This window comes from Dipodomys merriami, unplaced genomic scaffold (genome assembly GCF_024711535.1).
Source record: "Dipodomys merriami isolate MVZ:Mamm:240054 unplaced genomic scaffold, mDipMer1.0.p SCAF_3, whole genome shotgun sequence".
In the NCBI taxonomy this organism is placed as follows: Eukaryota; Metazoa; Chordata; class Mammalia; order Rodentia; family Heteromyidae; genus Dipodomys; species Dipodomys merriami.
The window spans coordinates 9793948-9805597 of NW_027204492.1; positions in this window are offsets into that span (position 1 = coordinate 9793948).

An 11650-nucleotide genomic window follows, 5' to 3' on the forward strand; every position below is an offset into this window, starting at 1 on the left:
ATGCAAGCTTGTATATTAATTGGATTACTATCATCCTTACATAATTGCTGTTTAAATTACTAAAATCGTTTCTTCAATTTAGTTCCTTTTTATGAATGAATTATACTCTGTTTTGGTAATATGTCAGTTGGAATCTATAATACATGTGCCTTTCTTTCAGACATCATCATATGCCCAATGAAACTGAAGAGATTCATTTGAGATTCAAATGGCTGGAAATTTTGTCCTATTTTTCTTGTCATTACTTTCACTCCCCTCCCCTCCCCTCCCCTCCCCTCCCCTCCCCTCCCCTCCCCTCCCCTCCCCTCCCCTCCCCTCTCCTCTCCTCCTCTCCTCTCCTCTCCTCTCCTCTCCTCTCCTCTCCTCTCCTCTCCTCTCCTCTCCTCTCCTCTCCTCTCCTCTCCTCTCCTCTCCTCTCCTCTCCTCTCCTCTCCTCTCCTCTCCTCTCCTCTCCTCTCCTCTCCTCTCCTCTCCTCTCTTCTCCTCTCTTCTCTTCTCTTCTCTTCTCTTCTCTTCTCTTCTCTTCTCTTCTCTCTCTTTGCTTCTGGTATAGGACTTGTACTCATAATCACATGATTGTTAAGCTAGTTTACTTGGGTTTTTTTCAAACCATAATCCTCTGTATGTTACCTTCCTGAATAGGTAGGGTCAGAGATATGAGCTGTACCCACAGTTGCATTAGTATATTTCTGAAAAAAAGCTAATATATTTGTGTTATATGATGACCTGAAACTCTTTTAAATTTCTTTTAAATTCTATTTTTATAATCTTCAAGCAGTGGTGCAGAGGTGTTATCATCCAACAAACCAATTTGTGAATACAGTGTATCAAGATCAATGTCATCCCTCTCATCACTTTCCATATTCGTCTCAACCCAACCTTCTCCTCAATTTTTTTTAGTTTCTTAGTAAAATTCTTAATGCTTCCATCAGAAACTTTCCTAAATTTCAAGAAAATTGTTGACATTTTTTCTAAGTGAAGACTGGAGTATTTACATAGACTTCTATTAGTGTTTGTAGTTTGACAGCCATTTATCATTACATATAACTCTCCAACAAGTTTTGATAAGCATATCTTATTTTGTAAATAAATGCCTTTCCTAGCCTGAATTCCATTTACTTTGCCAGAGGAATCACAACTGTTATATATTGGAGGTCAGAAGGGTTTGATTCACAATACTAGCTAACAAGATATTTAGACCCTTAAGTGTTCCACAGATAATTGTGTTCATAAAGAGAAATTAATCTTTAATTTTATGATTTTAATTGACATATTATTTGAATGAATTGTAAAATTTAATAGCAGTTATAATATGTAATTCACTGTCATGTTATAATAGATTGAGAGGTCCCAGACCAGATGCTGAGCAGATGATGGCACCATAGTCTTGGTCTTTCCAACCTCTAGAATCCAGAGCAAAATAAATCTCTATTCTTTATATAATAAATCTTGCAAATGTGATCCCTGAGGCTAATATCTAACTACATGACTCCTATCATTATTTTCTCATAGCCCATCAATGATAAATTTTAAGGGCTCTAATTGTAGTTTAGTTGTAGAATGCTTGTGGAGCATGGATGTGACCCTGAGTTCCAGTTTCATCACCACAAAAATGTTTGTCTTGCCAGGCACCAGTGGTTCATGCATGTAATCCTAGCTACCCAGAAGGCTGAGTTCTGAGGATCACCATTCACAGACAAGTGACGCAGGAAAGTCTGTGAGACTTTTATCTCCAATAAACTACTAAAAGTTCTGGATGTGGAACTGTGGATCAAGTGGTAGAGTGCCAGCCTTGAGCAAAAGTAGCTCAGGGACAGCATCCAAACCCTGAGTTCATGCTCTAGTCTCCCCAACCACTCAAACATATGTTGTGCCTTTTAAATATTATTATGAAGTAGATTCACAAAAAGGTTAATCATTCTCTAAATCAGGTTATGAGTACAGTAAACACACACTGATTAATGTTAACCCTCCATCATTCTCCCTGTTATTATCCCTCCCATATGTAGTTCAATTTTTACATAATGCACACTGAATGAAATAACTGACTTAGTGTCCTTACAAATGATGCAGATAATCATTTTAGTAATATAGGATATGATACAAAAACAAATTTTATCTTGTAAAGTTTACTTAACTGATAGTGGCTGCCATGTGCCAAGAATTAAGAAAAAGGATCCTTTATTAAGGCTTATTGGAAAAGTTAACAATGAATTGCCAGAGCTTTGTTTCTGTGGTGTGTGTGTGTGTGTGTGTGTGTGTGTGTGTGTGTGTGTGTGTGTGTGTGTGTGTGTGTGTGTTAGAGAGAGAGAGAGAGAGAGAGAGAGAGAGAGAGAGAGAGAGAGAGAGAGAGAGAGAGGGAGGGAGGGAGGGAGGGAGGGAGGGAGGGAGAGAGGGAGAGCAATAGAGAACATTCAATTATGAACATTCCATTCGTCCCCTAAAATATAATGTTCCTTAAAATATAATAAGTATTATTGCTGGGATATGTATTATGAAAACCAGTATATTATACCTTTCTTTCTTTCAAATATACTCAATAACTGTTGAATGAGTACTTGTACTTAAACTCACCAAACTATGTCCAGTAAATATTCAGAAACTCATGTAAAATAATTGATGTAATTGTAATTTCTCACACAGGAGAGAATGAATTTGGGGAGGAAAGATTATGAAGTTGGAGAGTGATATGGCTTGAACTTAAGACCTCGTGCTTGCTAGGTAGATGCTCTACTACTGAAGCCACATCCTCAACCCTTTTTCGCTTTATTTTTGGAGGGGTAGAGTCTCAACAATTCTGTCAGGGCCAGATACGATCCTTCTAGCTATGGCCTCCCAAATAGCTAGAATCCCAGGTGATTGGCATAGTGTTTGGGTTATTAATTGAAGTGTGTATGGGGGAGGTTCTCATTAAATATTTGCATGAATGACTTCAATCATAAACCTCCTGATCTCTGCCTCAAGAGTACTTTGGATTACAGCACTTCAACACAGATGGGCAAGAAATATAAATTTAAAATGCATTTGTAACAGTAGCAAGAGATATCAAGTATGGTGTAGTCACAAGATATGGCTACTTTTAAGATCCTTTGAGTCCTTAAGACTTAATCTTCCTGTTTGGGCCTTGTAAGCTTGTAGTAAGTTGAAATTGCTACACCTCCAGTATCATATTAGAAAGTATTAACTTTAAATAGCATTTCCAAATACTTATTTGATGTTTAAAAGAATAGAGTTTTCTATTTCTTGGTTTGAAAGACATAGCTATTTGACATCGCCAGTACAAAAGTAAGCTTGATAGAGGGTGTTAGGCTTTAGTTGCTATGGTCCTGAGACAGGAAAGGAAAGAAAATGGAGAAAGTATATTAGGAAAAGAAAAGAAAACGAGATTTTTTAGTTTATTATAAAATAGTTCAGATGCCTAAGGAGATAACTTAATGAAAGCCAATGGAGACCTCAGTAACTGGATCCATATGAAATAATAATAATATGATAATTAAAATTTCTTCAGCAGCATTTTCCTAAAGAAATGATAAAACATTAAGAGCCAAACATTTATTGCTCAGAGAGGATTGTAAATGATAAGATGGAGTGTTGTCCTCTAGGCATTAATAAGCTTTAAGATGAATAAGAGATGGACCATGAAGGCAAATTTGTTGATGTCTAGCCATTTGATGCTTGGCAAAAGTAATAAAGGGATATTGGTTTATTACATGCAACACATGTTCTTACTATTTAAGATGATCAGAATAACAGTATAGCAACCATTAGTGTTAAGGGCTGGATTTCTGAATTCAAATCTTAACCAATATGATGTAATAATTCATGTGACTTTTGTCAATTATTAACATTTTTCTCTCAAATTTGTCATTTGTAAAAATAGATACAAAAATATTTCAAGGAACAGCTAAGTTGTTACATAGAAACATATAGGATAGCGTCTCACATTTGGTGATAAATAATACCAACACTTTTTGCTCATACACATGAGCAACTTTCACATGCACCCAAAAACAAGGTTATGCTAAATTCTTAGTCATGGGATGGCCTCCACGTATACTCCCTCAGCTGCTGACTTGCATGTAGATCTCATGTAGTTTTCTACTTAAATGCTGTTGTCAGTGTCTCAACATTGTTATTGTCTTTAGGGATAGTAATGATACCAGTAGCATAAACTAGAACCTAAATATTGTTGAACTGGAGTCAGCAATGGGTAACCAAACAGTGCATATGATCCAAATACATCATGTATATGTATGGAAATATAAAGTCTTTGTTTTTATATACTCAAAAAAAGGAAAATATCATCTGTTTTAGGATTGAAACTTTCTCATCTCTTCTGAATAGTATTCATTACAATAGAGAGAATTTAGTTTAAATACGGGAAGTAGATAACTTATATGAAGAAATAAGTGAGTTATCCAGCAAGGAAGGAATTGAAGGAACAAAGAAAAAAATATTCCGGTTTAGGAAAAGAGAGTGTGTAGAACCAGGAATCTCGAGTTTCAGTCTTGGGACACCATATCATCAAACTTATCACACATCTTCTTTTCCTAATGGAAAATATCCTTTATTAATGTAATTAGGTTACCACCAATGAAACATGGGAATAACTGGACTGCCTGAGTAGACATAAATGTAAGGTGATTGACAGAAGAATCATTTGTACAATAGACAAAATGTGAAGCTGGCTGAAGTTGTTATATTAATTATACTTTTATGGCATAACAAGTGTACCATCTTTTAATAAAATATGGGATGTCATAAGCATAGCAGATGAGAAACTATTGCGAGTTCTATCTCTGAAGCAAAGCTACTCTCCAAAACTCCAAGTATTTCTTACCTACACTCTAATCCTGCAATGATTATGGAACTCCCTATACCTAGAATTGTCATTTTGTCATTATCTATAATTATATCTATAATTATCATATATTATATATGTTATGACTCCCCTGTTGAACTTCTCCCCACAATAGTGAGGCCCTTGGCCAGAAGATAGTGGTTACATTTGACAATGTGTTGTGTTTCTCTGTAGGATGACATCCCAGTGCCTGCCTGCCTGTCTGTCTGTCTGTCTGTCTGTCTGTCTGTCTGTCTGTCTCTCTCTCTCTATATATATATGTATATATATACATACACACACACACATATATATACATATATATGTATATATATGTGTATATATATATATATATATATATATATATATATATATATATATATATACATTTCTGTTGGTCCTGGAGCCAGAACTTATGACCTGGTCATTTTTTGCTCAAGACTAACACTCTACCACTTCAGCCATAGCTCCACTTTCAGGTTTTTGGTGGTAGTGGTGGTTGTAGTTAATTGGAGATAGAGTCTCATGTATGTTCTTGCTATGTCTTGTTTCAAATCACAATCCTCAGCTCTTAACCATCTGAACAGCTAGGATTACAAGTGTAAGCCAGCAGAACTCATCTCCATATCTCTATATTTGATGGAGTCTCTGCTTTGCTGACTACCAGCTCTCTCCCTCATTTACTCACTTCAACAAGCTGTTATTAAGCTGTTGAATTGATTCTCCTTTATGAAGATAAGTATTGATTATTTTTATTCTGCCATCTTGGACATCCTCTCTAGGAATCCTGATTTTTTAAACATACTTTGTGGTCTAAATATATTGCCAAATCCCAAACTCTCAAGATGCCCAATATATTTTTCATAGCTTCCATTAAGTAAATCAATTGTTAGGCAAATACTAAGATAAACATTCTCCCTTATATCTTCTATCAATACAATGCAATTATTACTCTAAATACACAGGGTATAGATGAAAATGAAAGAAGTGAACAAAATCCAAGCAGAAATTATTGTGGATAAATAACATGTTTAAGTAGTTACTAGCAAAATTGGGATTAAAAAACAAGCAGATCCTCAATCTAATTCAATTATTTTCTTTTTTTTTCATTTTATTTTATTTTATTTGAGAACATACTGTACAGAGGGGTTACAATTACATGGGCAGGATAATGCATATATTTCTTACCAAGCATTGCAGCCTCCTCCTTTGTTTACCCTTCACCTCCCTTCCCAGCCTCCCCCGCCCCCCACCCAATCATACTCCCCTCCCCCCCCCCCACACCGACATTGTAAAGCTGGTTTTGACATGACATTTTGTACTTCTCATTGTTGCAACAGGTCCACCTGAATCCTTAAACGACTTGTTTGTCCCCATCTCCTCCACATGTTATACTGACATCAAATATAGTGAAAGCGGGGGTTACACTGTGGGGGAGGGACATACAAAGCAACAAAGAAATAAGCTTATAATCAATTATATTCTTAAAATTGCAGTCATACCACCTCTGGAATGATTTCTCTGTGTATTTTCTCTCATAACAAATTATGCTAATATTAAGCCTGACAACCAAGCCTAAAATTTATTCACCCTCAATTATTTCTCCCTTTTATATCACCCCTATCCAATTAGTCACCAGATCTTAATTCTGTTCAGTTTTTAAAATCTCTTCTCTCTTTACTTGTTACCATTAGTTTCCTTACCTCTGTTCTGTGTTTATTGTTTATTTTTCTCTTAACTAGACTATTAAAATAGGATAGCATTCTACCACTTGACTCACAGAGCCACTTCCGGCATTTCTTGATTTAACTGCAGATAAGAGTTTCACAGACCTTACTGCCTCAGACTCCAGCCTCCTGAGTAGCTAGGATTATAGATATGAACCACTGGTGCCTGCCAATCTTTTTGTTCTTTTAATTTTCTACACTGACACTAAGTATCTCCAAATTATAAATCTTCACCTCCCATAATGAAGCCTATCAATGGATCTCATTACCTATGGAATTTTTGAACACAAACGATTTTATGTCCTATTGCCTTTACACACGTATTTGTAGTTGAAATTACATTCCAACTACAAATATTTTAACTATACTTCCCGCCCTACTTTCTTGGAAAATGTCACTTTAATTTTTGCAAGGTAACTAAAATGATACTTTGTACTGAGAGTTTAAGGTAAACTTTTCAGGAAAAATAATTCTGCCTCTTGTATTTATTCAATGCATGCCAGCTTTTTCTTGAAGACCATAATAGAAAGAGAATAGTCTTTTCGATCACATCTGTAAAACTTTTACCCAGAGGTGGTGCTTATTAACTGTAGGACCCTTTATCCTGTATAGGAAATTTGCCTGTATATGAATGTAGGGAGATAACTTCAAAATAGTTTGACCAAAATGTTTAGTTCATAAATGATTATTCACTAGGTATAGAGAAAATCCCTTGTTCTAAAACTTTCTTTCTGAAGAGTCATTTTCATTTCTATTAAGCTTGCAATCTGTTTGTCATTTCAAAATCCTTTCTACCTAGCCATTCATTTATTTTTCCTTCATTTTATCCTTTCTTAAGTTTACATTCCGTTCTATCTACCAAATTCATTCATGTCTCCATCTCTAACATTTATGACTTTCAGGATCATGTGTTTAGTTAATACTCATTATGTACCAGATACACAAGAAAAACGTTACTAGGGACATAAAGAGAAAGTGAAGTACAATGTACTTAAAGTCTAACAGAGGGAGAATACATTGCAGTGAATGATTCCTGTTTTATATTAATAAGTATACAGTGTAGCTATTTTTATACACTCAAACTCGACTTTCTATTCACTCTTATTACTGGTATTAATTCAAGAAAGCTTAGTTCTCATTTTTTTCTGAAGATTTTTTTCTAATAATATAAGCAGTCCCCATATCATAGAAGAATTGGTTTAGGAGCAATTACCATATTTCCTTTGATTTTCAAATGGTAAAATTTGTAGAAGTAAGCAAGGCAACCCATAGCTTCACAATATAATTACAACTGTTATGTTATTTCCTAGTTTCTCTCTTTTTCAGGTTTTGTGAGTAAATTACACTGGTTTCTTTCTAGGATGTGTATGGAGATATTAAATGTTTCAATATATAAGGAGCCATTTTAAATCTAGATGCAAATATAGAACCAGCTATAGCATTTTAATGTGTTAGTCATGTAACACATAAATAAATATGTGGTCATAGCTTATGAGCTGATCCTTTGTTGTATTCAAACAATTACGGGGAGAAAGTATAGCATAGTAGCAGAGGATACAGCTTTTATGGTCACTCAGATTTAGATTCCAATCGTAGCTGGAATGTGTAGCGGAATGCCCGTGAACTTTACTTAGTTTCTATGACTTTTAGTATTTTTTTACTTTTTATTTTAGTCAGCTGTCAGTATAAAAATATATAAAATAATTAACATCATGAGAAAATATTTGGTCTTACTCTTATTGGATCCAGTCCAAGAACATATGCACTCATTGCTTTGGGCTTCTGTTTGGATGTGCTGAGTAAAAATGAGGGAGAATACGTGGCAGAGTCAACTGCTCAATTTATCACCAGGAATCTAAAGAGAAAGAGAAAAGGGCTGAAGTCCCACTAGACCTTTAGAGGCACTGCTACAGGGATTTTTCACTAGACTCCACTTTCCAAAGATCCAACTGTTTCGCAGTGTGTTTCACACACAGGTCTTTGGGGTACTCTTATTCAAACCATAGCATACACCTACCTACCTACTTCATGCTATAGTCAATGGTTATTAATTTATAAAAGCAAACAAAGAGCTTAAAATGTGAATCACCAATGATTCTTGAGATATACTTTTTCCTAGGATCTGTATATCATTGGCTAATGTACCATGTGGGAAAATGGTGAAAGAAAGCAAAAAGAAATTCTATGTGGATTGTAATGGTTAAATGCAGTGAATAACTTACTCAAGAAGTATACATTCTGAGGACTACAAGTCCGGGATGCATTTAAAAAGTGAGGTTCAGGTCACAGGAAAGAACACAGAGCAGCCTCAGTTTTAGAGGTAAGGACTGACTAGAACTACTGAAGTGCAAGGTTAAAATGTGGGACAAATCTAAGGGCTGTTCAAAACCTTTGCTCCTGGGTATACTGTGACAATTGAAATTTCTCTGAATGCTAAAACTGTCATTGTCATAACAGACAAAAGAAAGTCATCCATTCCTGTGGGAAGTAATTTCTACCTGCCTAGTGATTGGGATTGAGGAAAAAGTCAGGGCCAGGAGAAAGTGGACAAACAGATCCTTAGAGGGATGACTGCATATGTACAGAAGATAGGAGAAGAGGAAATAACTAGTATTTCCAGGGTAATTGAACAGAGATGTGGCAGAAAAGCAAGGCAGTTCATGACAGATTATGTATTAAATATTACTTGAAAGAAACCATGAAGCCTATGTTTCTTTGGGTCTGGCTTACTTTATATGATTTTTTTCCCAAGTCTTTCCATTTCCTTACAAATGTGGTGATGTCATTCTTTCTGATGGAAGCCTAGAATTCCATTGTGTTTATATACCACATTTTCTCCATCCATTCATCTACTGGGGGGACATCTGGGTTGGTTCTACACCTTAGCTATGGTAAATAATGCTGCAATGAACATGGTTGTGCTGGTAGCTTTAGTATGGCCTTGTTTGTGGTCATTTAGATAAATGCCGAGGAGTGGGATTGCTGGGTCATAAGTGAGCTTTAAGTTTAGTCTTTTTAAGAACTTCCGTACTACTTTCCAGAGGATCACAATAGTTCAATAGCTATGTACATATGAGCAATAAGATGATGCTAATCAATATGAACTCTAGGATATGGAAACAAGAGTTTTTTTCTTTGGTGTTGCTTTAAATACACTCTGTGAAGTTATTTCTTTATTCTTTCCTTTTCCATCTTTTGGATTATCCCGTTATTATCATATTGATTTTGGTGTCCTGTGTCTTGTACATATATTTAGCTGATTTGGGGAAGGGAAAGGGGACAACAAAATGGTGAGACAAAGGAGAAAAAGGGGAACCAATGCAAATGTGATACTCACAATACAATATGTTGGAAATGAACTTTACAATCTGGGGCTAGAGTAGGGCGAGGGAAAATGTGAGAAAAATGAGGGAGGGGGTAGCAATGGTCAACAAGAAATGCAGTCATTTCATTACACATGTAACGCACACACCTTGGCAATAAAATTAAATTTTAAAAAAATCCCTTGAGGAATGTATGGAGGCATTGCATGGAGTTATTTTAAATGTGCACTTAGTGTGTGATTGTTGTTGTCTGTGCTGTTTCCAGAGTAAAGCAAAAATAAAATATATAACCCCAAGCTTATACCTGGTTCAGAGTCTTGCATTTAAACATCTAGTAATATGTGAGGTTTAGAGACGATTTTTGACAAATAAGTGCTTCTTTTAGCTGGATTCAGCTCTATTAACCTGGAAGAAGTAATACTATTATCTGCTTCAGCAAAGGCAGTTTCTGCAAAGGGTAAGGACTTGGGATATAAATTGCAAAAACACCAATTTCAGAATTTATTTTGGAAGTTGAACTTAGAGTTGCTGAGCAGAATCATATACAACCTGGGAAGAATGACTGACAGTCAGTGTCAATACAAAGCCTAGAGGAAATGGCAGTTTTTGTGTTGGAAAGTGCATTCAATACATTGCTGGAGGTCTTTGTATAGAAAGTGATGAAAGTATTGAATTGCTAGATTCACAAATAAACATACCTGATGTCTGCCTACATTTCAGATGACAGACTTGGAACCTCACACTCTAAGAAAGGTCACCTGTATGATGGAATACAAGCATCTCACCTGCAAGCAATCTGAGCTACTAAAAAAAAAAAACAACTAGAAAAGAGTGGCAGAACTGCTCTTTTATAGATTCTGTCTTTTGTCCAGATTCACGGCCTTTCAGAGTTAGGTAGCGCCATAAGAAATGTCTAGTCCTGCAGTCCTGTTTTACCCCTGGAGGGCATGGGGCTGAAGCCAATGCTGCATATCAGTTATGCAGAGTAACCACATGCAAATACCAGCTCTAAGTGTCCCAAGTGTAGGAGCATGGGAGTTTCCCTGAAGGACCTGACATTTACCTGTCAGGTAACTCTATAGATTCATCTGCCTAATGCAAGGAGCACAGGAACTGAGTGGCTAGTGACAATCTAACATTGCTCTTTGCCTCCTTTGTGCCTTATTAAAATATTATATCCCAAAGCTCCTGAGTTTGTTCATATTCCCTGTCCTCCTAGTGGCTAGGACCAAGTTATTCCCTAGTTTCCTTCCTTTGGCCAGATTAAAACCTTTCTGCGGATGCCAGAGCCAGTCAGGTGACTGTGGAGTCATAGTGGGTGGGCTCTACACAGCAAAATAAACATACTCGCACACACGAATAAATGATTGGAATTTGTCATCATATGGAGACACAAGCATAGAAGAATAAGTAGGTGAGCTGAGGCAGAAACTCTTCTTGAAACTGGGGGACTAGTTGTCCAAGTCTCCTGAGTGAGAAGTAACAGTATGCCAGAGGAAATATGGCGAACGTAAGCATAGAGAGAGAGAGGGAAGGGAGCAGTATGTTGTGTTGCTGAGATATTAAGAGGCTGGAGAAGGGAGTCCAGGGATAGTATGTCTACTTCTGTCACATTCATCTCCTCTGTCCCTGGATCATGAAGTCATATTCCCTAATTATAATATTTGTACCAGCTCTTTCCTCATGCTAAGTGTTTGTTTCCTCCCTCTACATTATCATTGCCAATCCCTTGTATTTCTCCATTTCAATGCTACTTTTTC